General features: G+C 46.2%; 1 long non-coding RNA gene across 1 annotated transcript; it reads left to right on the top strand.

Annotated features, from left to right (window-relative positions):
* Positions 1-279: 279 nt before the first annotated feature.
* On the top strand, positions 280-15,506 carry LOC147584447 (uncharacterized). The gene is made up of 3 exons (XR_015250043.1): positions 280-376; positions 8,784-8,839; positions 15,103-15,506. It is a non-coding gene; the product is annotated as an uncharacterized LOC147584447 (long non-coding RNA).
* The last annotated feature ends 252 nt before the right edge of the window (positions 15,507-15,758 follow it).

Genomic DNA, 15,758 nt, shown 5'->3' with positions numbered 1-15,758 from the left:
GTGCTGTGACGCAACAGTCAGATCATTTCTCTCGGTGCCAATAAGAATAATTTCTCTGATCTACTGGCCCTGCCAGCCCAGAGATCTCAGAAGAATCAAAAGGCTGCTTCCCTAGACAGCATTCCAGGCTGCCTTAATATGCATTGTGACCTCAAATGGCTGCCATGCCTTTGGTCAATTCTTTTCACTTCATTCAATCAAGGATTCATTCCATAGACGTCTCCTGGGCAGCATAAAGTAGCATCCTAGAGATAGCAGGAGGAAAAGAGACCTGTGTCCATTCATTCCATAGACATCTCCTGGGCAGCAGCTCTTTCTGGGCGGTGTGTTAGACCCAGGAGCACAGCCAGGAACCACAGGAGACCAGTTCCCTCAGGTAGTTGACTGGGTTTGGAGGCTGTATTGACCCTTCCTGGGGTGGGGGGGGATGGGGGAGAAGTGACAAAGATTGAAAAACCATCTCCAGAGGGAGGAAAAGGGAGTTTGGCTCCTGGGAAATGAGGAAGATGCCATAGAACATCGAAGACTTCCCTTTTCCAAAACTTTCTGGAATCCCCTATGCTCAGAGAACCTGTTGCTTCTGGCGAATAACTGTCAGGCTTAAACTAGAAAATTTATGCAGGTGACCAGAAGCTTTTGAGAGCTGGTGACTGTGCCAAGCTTAAATTGGATACTCTGGGCTGAATTACCATGAATTCTTTGCCTTAATTGCCTAATGGCCTCTTTTCTTCGTTAAAATTTGGCATAATGACATCATGGGCAACAAAACATGTCAAGAGGCATTTTGGAAAGGTTGTGTATTTTCCTACAGCAGACATCTCTCTCCTAGTTTCAAGGTTAGAGGTTTTCAGTCTATTGTGAAAAGGAGTAGGAGTGGTGGAATCGTTCTGTACAATGACTGCTTTCACGAGTATATCAGCCTGCTCAGGCCCCCATAACAAAATGCCATAGTCGGGGAAGCTTAAACGGCAGGAATTTATGTCTCCCGGTTCTGGAGGCTGGAAGTCCAAGTTCTGATGAGAGCCCTCTCTTGGCTTATAGACGGCCGCCTTCTCACTGTGTGCTCGCAAGGCAGGGGGGAGAGAGGAGGGGCAGAGAAAGCAAGAGAGAGAAGCAGGAGAGAATCAGCAGGCACACTGCAAGGGAGCAAGTGAGTTCTGGTGTCTCTTACTCTCTTACAAGGACACTAATCCTGTCCTATTGAGGCCCCACCCTGTGACCTTATTTAACCCTAATTATGTCCTTGTAGGCTCTGTCTCCAAATACGGTCACAGTAGTGGTCAGGGCTTCAACCTAAGAATTTTGATGGACACCATTCAGTCCATAGCAACGGGTGTATATAGATCTGTCAGAACTCATCATTTTGTGTACTTTCAGTGAATGCAATTTATGTACATAAACTATACTTCCATGAAGTTGTTTTTAAAAAAATAGAATAGATGAGAGACAACCAGAGGTTGACCCTGTAGATTTAATACAGACTTTACAAAAAGGAAGGAAGGAAGGAAGGAAGGAAGGAAGGAAGGAAGGAAGGAAAGAAAGAAAGAAAGAAAGAAAGAAAGAAAGAAAGAAAGAAAGAAAGAGGAAGGAGGGAAGGAAAGAAAAGTAAGAGGTTAGTCCTTACCCTAGAGTTGAATAATGAAGTCACTTGTTGTTCAGGTTAGCAGTGGGAGAAGGAACCTCCACCCTTCCACAAATCCAACACTCCCTTGAGCTTACCCCTGTGTCTGTGACATGGCCCAGAGAATAGGACTGAATGCCACCTCTATGCCTGCTGAGCCCAAGCTGGTTGCTCTTCTTCCCCAGTCTGCTTTGGGCAATGGTAACCACCTGTACTCTTTGGTTGTAAGGGCTCTCACAACCCAAACAAAAGACTGACCCGCCCCTGCTTTTGAGAAATAAGTCCATGATACTACATCCCCTTGAGCATAAGCTATTTCCAAAGGACCCTGGGAGAGCTGTACAGTGAATGAAGGGTCTCAGGTGTCCACTTAGTCAACAGTCTGCCTCCCATTACCCCAGCATGCCCACCAAGGCTGATCCCTTCCCAAGGGGCTTCATGGTTCAGCATTTCCTATGCCATTCTGGACCCCATCATGACATGGGCTCTCTGTCTTAGGCTCAGCAGACTCAGTGTTAATAACGTACTGGTAGACAGTAATAGGCTTGCATGACCTAGGGTTGCTTCTGATATTAACACAAGCATTCTAGAGACAGTGTCTGAGTCCCAAGGAGTCTTGATGCTTTTTTTTTTTAATGTTTATTTATTTTTGAGACAGAGAGAGACACAGCATGAGCAGGGAAGGGGCAGAGAGAGAGGGAGACACAGAATCGGAAGCAGGCTCCAGGCTCTGAGCTGTTAGCACAGAGCCCGACGTGGGGCTCGAACTCACGAGCCGTGAGATCATGACCTGAGCCGAAGTCGGACGCTTAACCGACTGAGCCACCCAGGCGCCCCTTGATGCTTTTTATATAACCCCCTCTTAACTCTAGCCTGTGTGCCTTACCATGCCAGGGGAATTTTCCTAAAACCCAGAATGGGTCACATCACTTGGTTGATTCTAGTCCTCTGTTACCCATACCCTTATTCATTCAGAAATTATACACCAAATTTCTACTGTTTTGGGCATTGGGCATACAGGAATGAATGAGACATAGTTCCTACCCTCTAGAAAACCACTGCTTGGCAGAAGCAGGTAGAATTTCAGGTAGATAAATGTCACAAAGGGCTCTAAGTGTTTTGATGATAGTGATTATGGGATTTGGCAGAGTCCCAAAGGAAGGAGATGTCACTTTTCCTGGGAAAGAAGAGAATGTCAGGAAAAGGGACCCTGAACAAGGTTTTGAAATGAGAGAGTCGAGTCATTTCCGGGAGAAGAAGCAACCTTGAGCAAAGACATGAAGCAGTGTAGACATGCTCGCCCCATTCTACTTACAAGGAAGCTCAGTCTTAGAGTTAAAGCTTGCCCATGACCATACTGCTCATATTGCTGGTAAGAGCTTTTATGAGGTTATTCTAGAAGCTGGGAATACAGCAGGAAATGTGTAAGTGCAGGGGTCTCTCCACTACTGAACACTGCAACTGGTCTTTTCAAATTAACAACTCTATCAAGCATTCCTACTATGTAGGGGAAAAGAACTGAGTTATATAATGCCCTTAAAATGTATTTGTTATTTGGAAAGGAGGCTGTATATAGACACAAATCGTTATGTCAGCCTTTCAATTTTGTAATGCTGGCTGGAAAAAGAAAGAGATCATCATTCTTTTATTTGTTTTGTCTTCCTGATGACAAAGTGCAAGCATTATAACGAAACCAGTCTTGCTGACTTAGCACTTGACCAAAATTGTGATTTATAGGTTCTTGTGAACAACATAAAATGAGCTCTGACCCGAAGGCATTTGGGGGTTGTTCTATTTGTACTCAGACTTAGGCCATATTACATGAGTTGTCATTCTGAGAAAGGTCAGTCTTTGCAGTTAAGCTATTGGGTCTGCCATGTAGAGTCTGTTGTCCTGTTTCCTGAAGGGGGACCCCTGAAACCATAAATGAGAATCAATACTCCATCTATTTTTATGCCAGGAAGCTTTTCACATAGATGCCTGAACATCTATCTCTGGCTATTGGAGGAAAAAGCAATCATTAGAGCCAGGTAGATAATGTCACCATCCCCCACATGACACTCATGTGTTAAGCAAAGGGGAATCTCAAGTCCTTACATTTCCCTAGGCCCTCCTGGGCTGGGCCAATGGTATCCAGGACTGGTGGTGTCCTGGACTATAGGACCAAGAACTTGAGCATCTCTTCCCTTGGATGGGAGAGAGGACAGGAGCCTGGGAACAAATTTTGCTCACTGATGTCCACCCAGAGATCCCATTCCCAGCCCACTCCCCCAGGTAACCAACAAGACCTCTGGAAACTTTACCTGGCCCTATGAGGGAAAATTTTATGTCCCCAATTCCAAAAATACCTGCATATAAAATGTAGGGACTCAAGAGTAGGTTCTATTAGATTTTTTCAGTGCCAGGCGATCCAGGAATGCTACATACTCATAATACATCACTCTCCATATAAATCCCCTTGAGAAATCATGTACAGGACAAAGATAAAAGACTTACCGTAGTGTAGCTTGGCCTTTGACTCTAAAGTCCAGTACAGAGAATGCCAGTAAACCAGACTGGGCCACGGGTAGCACTCTTTTCTCCCACACTGCTTGAGCCCATGCCAACCCTGGGCCAGGGCGGATGTCACTGCTCAATCACAGTATTCTACTGTTGATCTCAGATCTAGCCTCTGACTCTGAGGATAAGGTTTAGAGAAGCAACTCCTAATTGATAAAATTAATACAAAGATTAAGCCTGTTGGCCATTTTTGGCCCAGAGAATGGGTGACCCTCGCTTTGTACTGTCCTTGTCTTGCTGCTCTCGGCTGGACTGTGTCCCCATAGATTTCACACTATGGACAAAGATATCGTATACTTGGATTTGGATCACCGAAGCTCTGCCATGTATCTCCTCTCCTTCCTTCCTCTTTCCTTAACTCCCACCAACCAAGCGATGAGAGAGCATTGCATTCTCTTGGTCTTCCATTTGCATTTTTCCTCACTCTGATTTGAATTCTGCCTTCTGCTTGGGTTATCTTTTGTTTATCCTCTCCCTGACCAGCTCATATTTGCTAATGGTTTTCATAAAAATCAAGTCTTGGAAAGGTTAAACAGAGAGTAATTTAAACCTTCTCTCCCGTTGTTAATAACCCAGATGTACTACTGGATCTCTGACACTGGTGTCTCTTAATTGACAACTGAAAATGCTATCACCCACTGTTGCAGAGATATGTTATGTCCCAATATCTCATGATGTCTCTGAGGCTCTTATTAAATAACATTCCTCTCAGTGAAGCCTCAAACCTCCTTTCCCCTTTCAGAAAATTTCCCTTTCCTGCTTGACTGTATCTCCCCTTGGATTCCCAGGTTGCGTCTTGAATCTCTATTAATCGCCCTTGAAGGAAGTCAAGGGAGGATACCAGTGAATGGGCTCTCAGAAATCGACTAATAATTTCTGCTTCCTTTAGAGGATGGAATTCAAATCAATGTTTCTCTCAAACTCCGTTGATTGCCCTCTGAGGGGGTATTAATCTGGTCAGATTTCAGGGACCTGTTTTCCAGCAGGTGACAAGCCTCAAGGGCATACACAAGCCCTAGTGGACAGGCAGGTTCTCTCTTTGATTCCCTCCACCGTGTAGTTGGTGGATGTCTTTATTATACAATAATAATAAGATTCAAGACTCGGGTGCTAGGGGAGTAGACAGTGGGGGATAGTCAGACTGCTCTGTGTCATCTTTTGTCTAAAACTACTTAGGCTCAACTAAGTCATTGCAAATGTTCTGGGACAATAGATATCCTGAATATCCCTTATCAGGACTCTTAAATTAACTCTTCACAAGTCTCTAATCCTCCAGCCTGGCCTTCTTCTGATCCATGCTGTATGCTGAAACCAGAGTGATTTTAAGAAATGTACGTCTGCTCGTATTTCTGCTCTTGGAAAGGGAAACATATCCAGAGCTCTGGGAGAGAGGGCCCAGAGAAGTGATCTTGCTTTGGGAAGAAAAACCTAGGTACCCACAAACCATGACTTATTGGAGAATTCACATTCTGATAAAGAACCACATGGGGGCACCTGGGGGGCTCAGTCGGTTGAGTGTCCGACTTCAGCTTGGGTCATGGTCTCATGGTTTATGAGTTCAAGCCCTGCGTCGGGCTCTATGCTGACAGCTCAGAGCCTGGAGCCTGCTTTAGATTCTGTGTCTCCCTCTCTCTGTTCCTCCCATGCTCATGCTCTGTCTCTCAATAATAAAACATTTAAAAAAAAATTTTTTTAAAGCCACATGTATTTCAACATCCCCAGTAGGGAGGTGGTGGGGAAGGGAGGCTACGATGGTGAGAAGAAAAATAAAAGGAACTAGTGAACAGTTTTTTAAAGTAAAGATTTAAGGGTTTGGCACAATAGATCAATACTGTTAAGACGCCACATTCTGAATCATTTAGTAAGTGCGTATGTGGTTTCCTCCTAAGCAGAGAATTCCAGGTCCACTTTTGGACAGGATCACGGCACTCTGTGCACCAGTAGGGAAGACTGGTTTGTTCTCAGCTCTGGGTGAGGCCAAAAGCACGACCTGGAGGGTACAGGCTGCCCCACGTCCCCTTCCAGGACTCTGGGCATGATGAGGAAGCAACTCGGAAGTCCCCAGGTGGGAAGAAGCTTCCACACTTTAGCAGTCCATTTAGAGGCAATCACAGCCACCGTCAGCACTGAGGCAGAAAAGCCCCGTGCCAGGAATAGAGGGCAGGTGCGGGGGAGCAGGGTGGGACTGAATATCAGGCTCAGGAGTATGAAATGAGGCCAAGCCGGGGCACGGAGGAGGGAGGGGTCTGGAGTCCGAGGCTAGGTCAGCTCCACAAGAGACGTCTAATCTGAGCAGTGTGAGAAAATTGGAATTTGGGGTCAGATTCAAGGGCACACAGAGCTCGTTGGGCAGTCAGGGCCAGCTTTCAGGACAGATCCTTGGCCAGCTAGGAGAAAAATCACTTCTAGGGGATAAGAGGCCAGAGGCCAAAGCCATCTTCAGTCTCTGTCTCTTCTTCTGAGAATTCCTCCCTCCTCTGGGCTTAAAGCCACAGACATTGAAAGCCAGTGTCTGCTGTAGGTGGAGATGCTGGCCCCATAACACGATCAAGAACGTCACCATTGTGTGAGGACCCTGGGAGGGGTCTACCTGTCTGCGGGGGACATGCATTCATTACCTGGTTGTGCAAGGGTAAACTGAGCACCATAGCCCTTCTTTAGGTCAAAGGTACCTGCATTAGCAAGGACCTTTTATTTCACAAACATTTTAAGTTTTCTGTCATGAATTTTGAAGCTAAATTTGAAAACCACAGAGAGGCGCCTGGGTGGCTCAGTTGGTTAAGCAACCGACTTCGACTCGGGTCATGATCTTGCAGTTTGTGAGTTTGAGCCCCGCGTCGGGCCCTGTGCTGACAGCTCAGAGCCTGGAGCCTGCTTCGGATTCTGTGTCTCCCTCTCTCTCTGCCCCTCCCATGATCATGCTCTGTCTCTCTCTGTCTCAGAAACAAATAAACATTAAAAAAATTAAAAAAAAAAAAAGAAAACTGCAAACATGACCAATATCTAGGTAGCTTTGTAGGTGAAAAGAAGGGGCCATGTCCAGCCCCTTCTACAGGAATTTACTGAGTTCCTCTCTGCCAGCACCACCTTCCCCCACACAGCATACACTCTGAGACAGGCTTCCCAAACATTCTAGCATTCTCCTGCCAGTCTCCCCCTGTCCAAACACCTGTAAGGCTGGCTGCCTTTTTTTTTTTTTTTTTTTTTTGTTCATTTTGATGTTAAGGAAAAAAAAGCCATAAAATGGAATTTTCAAGGGTCCAAACAGCCAGCAGAAAGGCAGGATACCATCTTTAGGACAAGGAATGCCAGATAATAATAGTGTTTATGTTATGATTTTCCCCTCTCTCCATGATGTCTCTTTGCTCCTAGAGAAATTTCATACAATTCTCCCATTTTACATGATATGTGATGCACCAGGAAAGAGAGGTGGGCAGTCTAGCTTCCTACTGAGTGATCTGCCTCATCCTCTTCATCGTGATGCCTCAGTTTACAATGTCTAGACTTGACCTTGAACATCAGAGAAGGGATTCTCTTACCAGTTGGTGCTTACAGCCTAACCTGGGAAGCATCAGACGTATAGGAAATCCCCCATCTGTGATGCTGGAACTGGCACGGGTATTTGTTAAGGAATAAGTCTCTCTTCATTTTGCACAAGCATTTCCTCTCCCTGAAATATCAGTTCCTAGCCCTGTGCCCTCGTCAGCTGCGAGCACTGCCGTGAGGGTGAGCCCCAGATGCCACCCAGCCCTGCTTCCCTCCACAGTCTGCTTTTGGGGCCCTCCTCTGTCCAGGGATGCCTTCTGCAACCACACGGCAGTCATCCTTTGCTGGGAGGCAGCTGTGACACTGGGAAGAACACACAGGTTTTTGGCAACAGAATCACTCAGAAGCAAATCCTACCACTGACGTGTGCGGCTTTAGACACAAGACCCTTATCACTTAACGCATTGTTTTGTTGGAAAGATGAGATGGGGTGCAAAAAGAGAACGCCCCTATAAATTTGGAGACCATGAATATGAGCAAAGGTTTGAGGAGAAAACGAAGCAACCAGACAAGGTCACGGGCAGCCTCTTTTCTTCCTCCTGCTCTCCACAAGCCCTCTCTGGGCCAGAAGCAGAGCTAAATGCTCTAAGTGTAGCAGTCAACGAGAAAAACATGCCCTTTCCCTTGAAGAGCTTAGACTTGGACCATGCCCTTCAAAGTATACTGCACCCTGACACATGGTAGGCCCTCAAAAATGGCAGTTACTGTCCATTTAACTATTCAGGGCCCTAAAGACATATTGTACTCTTTTAGCTTTGTGTAATGAATTACATAGCATTTAAACTGGGAGAATTGCATGAAAGTTCTCTAGGAGCAAAGAGACATCCTGGCGAGAGAAAAATCATAAACACTGTTCTTATCAGTCATTCCTTTGTCATAAAGATGGTATCTTGCCTTTCTGCTGGCTGTTCGGACTCTTGAAAATCCCATTTTATGCTTTTTTTTTTTTTCTTAACTTCAAAACGAGTAAAAAAGAGTCCGCCAGCCCTGCTGTCTTTGGAGAGTGGGAGATTCTTTTCCACACGTTTCACTTACTCTCTCATTTGTTTCTCTGCAGGCAAGGAGAGAGCAAGAACCAGTGTGCTTTCCTCTATAATTATTACAATGTTTCCAGTAAGTTCAACAAAATGTTCATTATTTAACTAACTATTGGGAGCGAAACTCAGCTTCCAGGTGGGAGTTCTCAGACCAGCATCCAGAGGCAAGAGTAGAATCACCTCTTGTGTAGTTCCTGGGTGGCTCAGTCAGTTAAGCCTCTGACTTTGGCTCAGGCCATGATCTCATGGTTCGGTTTGTGAGCTTGAGCCCTGCATCAGGCTGTGTGCTGACAGCTCAGAACCTGGAACCTGCTTCAGATTCTGTGTCTCCCTCTCTCTTTGTTCCTCCCTTGCTCATTCTCTCTCTGTGTCTCAAAAAGAAATAAACATTTAAAAAAAGAGAGAAGAAAAGCACCTCTTACACTTGAAGCTCTGGGTACAGAGAGACAAGAGAAAAAGAAAAAAGGTCCTTGCCCTTTACAGCCGGCTGGCTCTGAGCCAGGAGGGGAATCCAGCGGGGTGATCCAGGCAAAACTCACATAAACAGGCCACCACCAGTGGCAAAGGGAACACAGATACAGAGAGAAATGTAGTTCTGCCAGCTCTCACTAACATCTTATGTTTACCTTCCTCCATTTTTCTACTACGAGAAACAACCAGATGAAGGTACACAAGGGGAAAAAAGCAAATGAGCCCACAAAATGTATTGGTTACTTGGCGTGGCAGGATGGAGGTGATTTTAACAGCAGGTAGAAATAAGCTCTTGTAGTAAATTAATTCCACTGTAGTAACCAAGTATTGTGCAGTGAGACAGGCTGCCCTGGGAAACTCTCGGTTCCTTGGAAGCTGTGCTGAATCCCAGCTTGATGGGATTAAAATAGGGGAATCTCCTTCCTGGGAGAATGAGCCAGCAAAACCAAATAAAATTGCAAATTCTCAAAATGGATTTTCTTTCCCTTTCTGGTTCAGCACAAAGCTTATTAAATGAGTAGGATCAACTAACTGTGTTTCTAAAATAAGAAAGCTGGTATCTCTGACAATGAGGTGAGTGAGAGCCCAGGCCCTTCCTGTTGAAAGGAAGCTTTTATAGCTCTGAGGTCACACAACCCCACCCAAGCCCCTCCTCATCTATTTGCTCACAGATGCAGCAAACCCATGCCAGATTCACTGCTGTGTTCTGACCATCAGAAATGTGATCTTGGGGTGCCTGGGCGACTCAGTTAAGCATCCAACTTTGGCTCAGGTCATGATCTCACGGATCGTGAGTTCGAGTCCCGAGTTGGGCTCTGTGCTGACAGCTCACAGCCTGGAGCCTGCTTCAGGTTCTGTGTCTTTCTCTGTCTCTGCCCCTCCCCCGCTCACTCTCTCTTTCTCAAAAATGAACAAACATCAGAAAAAAATTATAGGAGCGCCTGGGTGGCTCAGTCGGTTAAGCGCCCGACTTCGGCTCAGGTCATGATCTCACGGTTTGTGGGTTCGAGCCCCACGTTGGGCTCTGTGCTGACAGCTCGGAGCCTGGAGCCTGCTTCGGATTCTGTGTCTCCCTCTCTCTCTCTGACCCTCCCCCGCTCACACTCTGTCTGTCTCTCTCTCTCAAAAATAAACATTAAAGAAACATTTTTTTTAATTATAAAAAAAATAAAAAGAAAGGTGATCTTAAGGAAAGTCTGGAAGCCCAAATAGGGAAAACCTCAGAGGGTTTCTGGCTTAAATTTGTTTCTCTTCTTTATGAATCTCACCCATGTGGACATGTACATCACACAACTTATTTCAGTTTTGTCATACGTGTAGACAACAGCTGTGTGAACACAAGCTAGACCAACCAGGTGGCCTGTGTGTCCGAGTGGCCCAGGGCTGGGGGAGAGGCCCACGTGGCCCCGCTTGAAGCCCTCAGAGGGCTGTTAACAGCTAAATACCCTAATCAACTCACTTTCATCGACTTCTCCAACAGGCTGGGGAAAAAAGGCCAGAGAAGTCCTGGCAGCAGCTTTGAATTTGCAATTCAATGTGATATTTCACCACGAGCTTGGTGAAAAGAGGGCCTGAACCTCTGTTCATAGATTTACAGTCTAACTTTTACTCTGCCATTTTACCTACGTTCATAAACCGCTGATTATTTTCTACTAACCACAGAGACGCTGGCACTCTCTACCTCCTATTCAGTGCCTGAGCGGGCATAGTAGGAACTGCCCTTAGCCTTCTAATTCGAGCCGAACTTGGCCAACCGGGTGCCCTACTAGGAGACAACCAAATCTATAATGTAATTGTCACTGCTCATGCATTCGTAATAATTTTCTTTATGGTAATACCTATCATGATCAGAGGCTTTGGAAACTGGTGCCATTAATAATTGGAGCATATAGCATTGGAGATATAGCTTTCCCTCGAATAAATAATATCAGCTTCTGACTTCTTCCCCCATCCTTCCTCCTACAACTGGCATCATCGACAGTAGAAGCTGGCCTGCGTCTCCAGCCTCATTCAGCTCATTTTGACTTGATCCTGCTCAGCCTTTTCCCAGCCGCATGCTTTGTTGCAGCTCTTCTCTCTACTAGAACGTCTTTGTTTCTTCTCCTCCTTGGTGCAACTGAGAAGTCCGCACACTTCGCTCAGACCTAGCTGCAGGACCCCTCCCTCGGGACTCCTGCCTGTGGGCTCTCCCCTTCCTGGCAGCCTGCCTGGCCGGATACCCTCCCCAGGGCCTCCCTCTGCACCTGGCGTGGCGCTCTTTTTGCAGGCAAGACCTTAGTTTGAGGGTTTGACGGTAGTTGGTTTACCTTTTCCATGGACTCCTGAGCTCAGAGCTGCTCAAGGGGGTGGGGGTGGGGGCGGGGGCGGGGGAGCTATGTTAATGCTTATTTGAGTCTCCCACACCTAGAAAGTGCCTGCCCTGCTCTAAGTCAGCAGCTGAGGGTGGGAGGAAGGAAGGGGAAGAGAGGGCTGGAGGAATGGAAGGAGCGCCTGGATAGAATGAAACAGTCACCTGAGAAGACTTGGGCTGGAGAAGGAAGGAGGCCGCCTCGTGCCGTGTAAGATGCCCCCGCTGTTACAGAAAGGCTAGGACGTAGAGTAAGTTGTGAAGCATCACAAAGGAAATGGAGATTCTGCCTTGTTTGCAGGGATGGTGGCTTGAATGAAGGAGGGAATCCTGAGATCATAGAGGTAGATGGTTTCGGAGGCCCTTTCTTAGGTCTACACTCTATGCATGCCCAGAAGGTCTGCATAAAAGGCCAGCTTTGTGTATTAGTCAGGGTTCTGTAGAGAAATGGAACCAGTAGGAAGTGTGTATATATGGAAAGACATTTATCAGAAGGAATTGGCTCCCATGACTGTGGAGGCCGTCGAGACGTGGCAGTGTGACTTGTGTGCATGCTCTCTCTCTTTCTCAAAATAATTAAAAAAACTTAAAACAATTTTTAAAAAGCACACTCAGAAAGAAACATGACAAAAGGCTAACTTGAATGTTAAAAACTGGATGGTGAGTTATTTCCGTGCGTGCAAAATATTTTCATAAGATGTTTTTTGAAAGATAATGGATAGAAGCAGTGGTCTGTATGAATTCCAAGACTCACACACATCCCCAGGTGACTAGCTGGTCTCTGCAAAGCAATTTCTTACGAGAGTACGCACACTGATGTCAGGTTTGGGTGAATATCCTCTGCCTTCTTGGGCACCTGAAAAACTGCCCATATCTTTCTTTAGGCAGCAAAAGGATTTGGGGCACCTCAGGAAGCATTCTATCTGAGGGGAGCCTCATGGTCAGGGTAGGAGAGAGTCACTATTTAGGAGATGCTCTCTGTGGGGAACCTGGACTCCAGAACTAATGGGAACTGGGATGTAAATAGGACCTTCTGTTGTCTTGAAAGGGCAGGAGGAGTCATCCTTCACGATGTGGCCAGATAGGCCAGGTTCTAGTTTGGTTTCTCCATATGCCAATTTCATGATCTGGGGAAAGGCTGTAATTCACAGCTGCCATTTCCTCATCTGTATGGTGGGGACGATGACTTCTCTTACAATGTTGTGAAAACAAAGTAATACGGCCCAGTAGGGCTGCCTGGCCCAAACAAGGCACCAGGTCTCTCTTTTCTGGCACCCTCCCCACGTCTGAAGGGGAAATTCCATCAGAGTATCCCAGTCCTCAATTATATGGCCGTGGGATTTTTGCTTGACCGATGATTATTGTTGCAGTACCAGGGAAAGAGGGAGGACATGTTCTAAGGTTTCAGTTGAAAATGGACAACTTTGTGCAAACTTTAATTCCAAATGCAGAGACAGAACTTGAGTCAGGAGAACTGGGCTGCCACAGGTGCTATCTGTGACCTTGTGAATGTGGCCTCAAATTTCCCGGGCTCAGTGTCTCCATGGCTAGAAGGAAGCATGCCTGCAGTCTCTTTAAATGATAAGATAATGTAATTTTAAGAAGAGAGGAATGTAGGGGATCTTGGGTGGCTCAGTCGGTTAAGCATCCGACTTCAGCTCTGGTCACGATCTCACGGCTCGTGGGTTTGAGCCCCGCATCGGGCTCTGTGCTGACAGCTCAGAGCCTGGAGCCTGCTTTGGATTCTGTGTCTCCCTCTCTCTCTGCCCTTCCCCCACTTGTACTCTCTCTTTCAAAAATAAATGAATGTTAAAAAAAGAGAGAGAGAGATAAAATAGCGAGAAGCGATGATAACCAAAAGAAAAAGCTTTAATCCTTATTTAGTATATACAGTCCTTGAGTGGATTTATGACGTAAAGCTTCCTTACATGGTCATCATGCAATGCGAGTGTGGGACCCAAAATTAGCATGGTTCTTGTTTGATAGCTACTCTTCAAAAACAACGCACAAAGTGAACTCTGTTATTTTTGAGATGTTCTTACAGACCTATCTAGGCCTCTTCCCTAAGTGAGGGTGGTGAAATGGCGGAGATGAAGGTGGGCTCACATCCATGGTGCCCTCAGCTAGCAGCAAGAACACTTGGTTTAGAACGGCGAGGAAGCACTCTGTCCCGTGACTGGAAGTCTGAAATTGAGAGGTGGTTAAAGGGACAAAATAACTGAAAACAGATTCTCACAGTTTATTCAGGTCACCATGATTGAGCTGTGGGTGACTGAAACTTGTCATCCCCTTCCCTACTTGTGAGTAGTAATTGTCCCTACGAGACAACATTAAGGCAACGTTGTGGGCCTGTTTTGAAACACTGCTTAGGAAGGCTGGCATGCCAGCCAGTATGCGTTAGGAGACTATTCAGCCGCACAGGTTGAAGTAGAAAGGCTATCTGACTAAAATAGAGTTAACCAGAAAATTCACTTCAGGAAAAACTAGACCTACACAGACTTCTGACTCAACACTTTTGTTGTCTTTTGCATTAAAGTGAAAGGGGAATCATTCACTGCTTGATGGAGTGCTGCCTGGCAGAACTTGGCTTTGTTTACGTTCTACCGCGAATTAGTCCGGTGTTTAGGGAAAATGGCTTAACCTCTCTGAAGCTAAAAATGCGGAACAGGGATGGGGCGCCTGGGTGGCTCAGTCGGTTAAGCGTCCCACTTTGGCTCAGGTCATGACCTCACGGTTCATCGGTTTGAGCCTCGCATCGGGCTCTGTGCTGTCAGTTCAGAGCCTGGAGCCTGCTTCGGATTCTGTGTCTCCCTCTCTCTCTGCCCCTCCCCCGCTCAAGCTCTGTCTCTCTCAAAAATAATAAACACAACAAAAAAAGAAGGCTGAAGGGGTAAGCTAGAGACTCTGAAACCCTGTAGTTCCAGGTGTTTTTCACGTGCTGAATCACCTACCGGGTCCTGCAGGTGAAGCCAATGATGGCGGCCTTCAGTCACCTTCCAGAAGCTTACCTGGATCCTCTCAATCCCCACACCGGGGCTGACAACTGTTTCCCACTCCCTACTGAATGAAATTCTGGGAAAAACACTGAAAGCTTCCTATCTGTGAGGATAAAGGAGAAGAAGGAGAAGGACTCTGTCTGCCCCCGGGGTCTATGGACAAGAAATAGTCACTTTCACGATTGTACTAACATAACACTTGTTCCTGAGCCAGTAGCTCGAGTGAAATGAGGTTTTCAATAGACACGACCTCACACCCCCCTTCTAGGGACCTCCAAAGTCAGCATCAGCGAGGGCTGAAGGGACTCCGGGATTCTGACTTCCAGAAGCTGTGGTAAGGACTCGGTAGCTATTACCAAGACCATTTCTCTCTCCGTCTAGGAACACAGCTGGCCTGCAACCCCACCTGCCTTGCGGGTCACTGTGACTCTGTCACTGAGTTCTGTCCTAGGGGATGTGGTGGAAGATACCTTTTCAAGCCTGACCCCTGAAAACCTCTCACCCAATCCTCAAATCTCTCTTCAGCAGCCACCAGCTGAATACCAATACCCAGCTCAACTTTGGAAGTAGTCACACATTGAAGATGGCAGACAATCTGTAGCCTGGGTTCCTGAATGAATGCCTCCATCACAGACTGGATTCTGCAAGGATAATAAATTTATGCACTCAACTGCAGAAAATTTGGAGTTTGTTACACACATAGCTGCATATTGTACACACACACACACACACACACACACACAAAAGGTATTTGCATTATCAATTATTCCATGATATACAGTCACTTAAATGTCAGCTTTTAAGGGTTCACCTAATTATATCAATAAACCACCCACAGTGGTTCTTTTTTAAAAAAAAAAATTTTTTTTTAATGTTTTTATTTATTTTTGAGACAGAGAGAGACAGAGCATGAGCAGGGGAGGGGCAGAGAGAGAGCGAGATGCAGAATCCGAAGCAGGCTCTAGGCTCTGAGCTGTCAGTACAGAACCCGGCATGGGGCTTGAACTCACGGACCGTGAGATCATGACCTGAGCCGAAGTCGGATGCCCAACCGACTAAGCCACCCAGGCGCCCCTCCCCGCCTCCCCCCCCCCTCACTGTGGTTCTGATGCTAGTTTCTGAGGACTTAATGAATGGATACTGAATAATAAATAATAAATCAACCCTGGATAAATAAATAA

Source organism: Puma concolor, chromosome A1, assembly GCF_028749965.1.
Source record: "Puma concolor isolate L17-30 chromosome A1, mPumCon1.1.hap2, whole genome shotgun sequence".
In the NCBI taxonomy this organism is placed as follows: Eukaryota; Metazoa; Chordata; class Mammalia; order Carnivora; family Felidae; genus Puma; species Puma concolor.
This window is presented reverse-complemented; position numbering and strand designations above follow the sequence as displayed.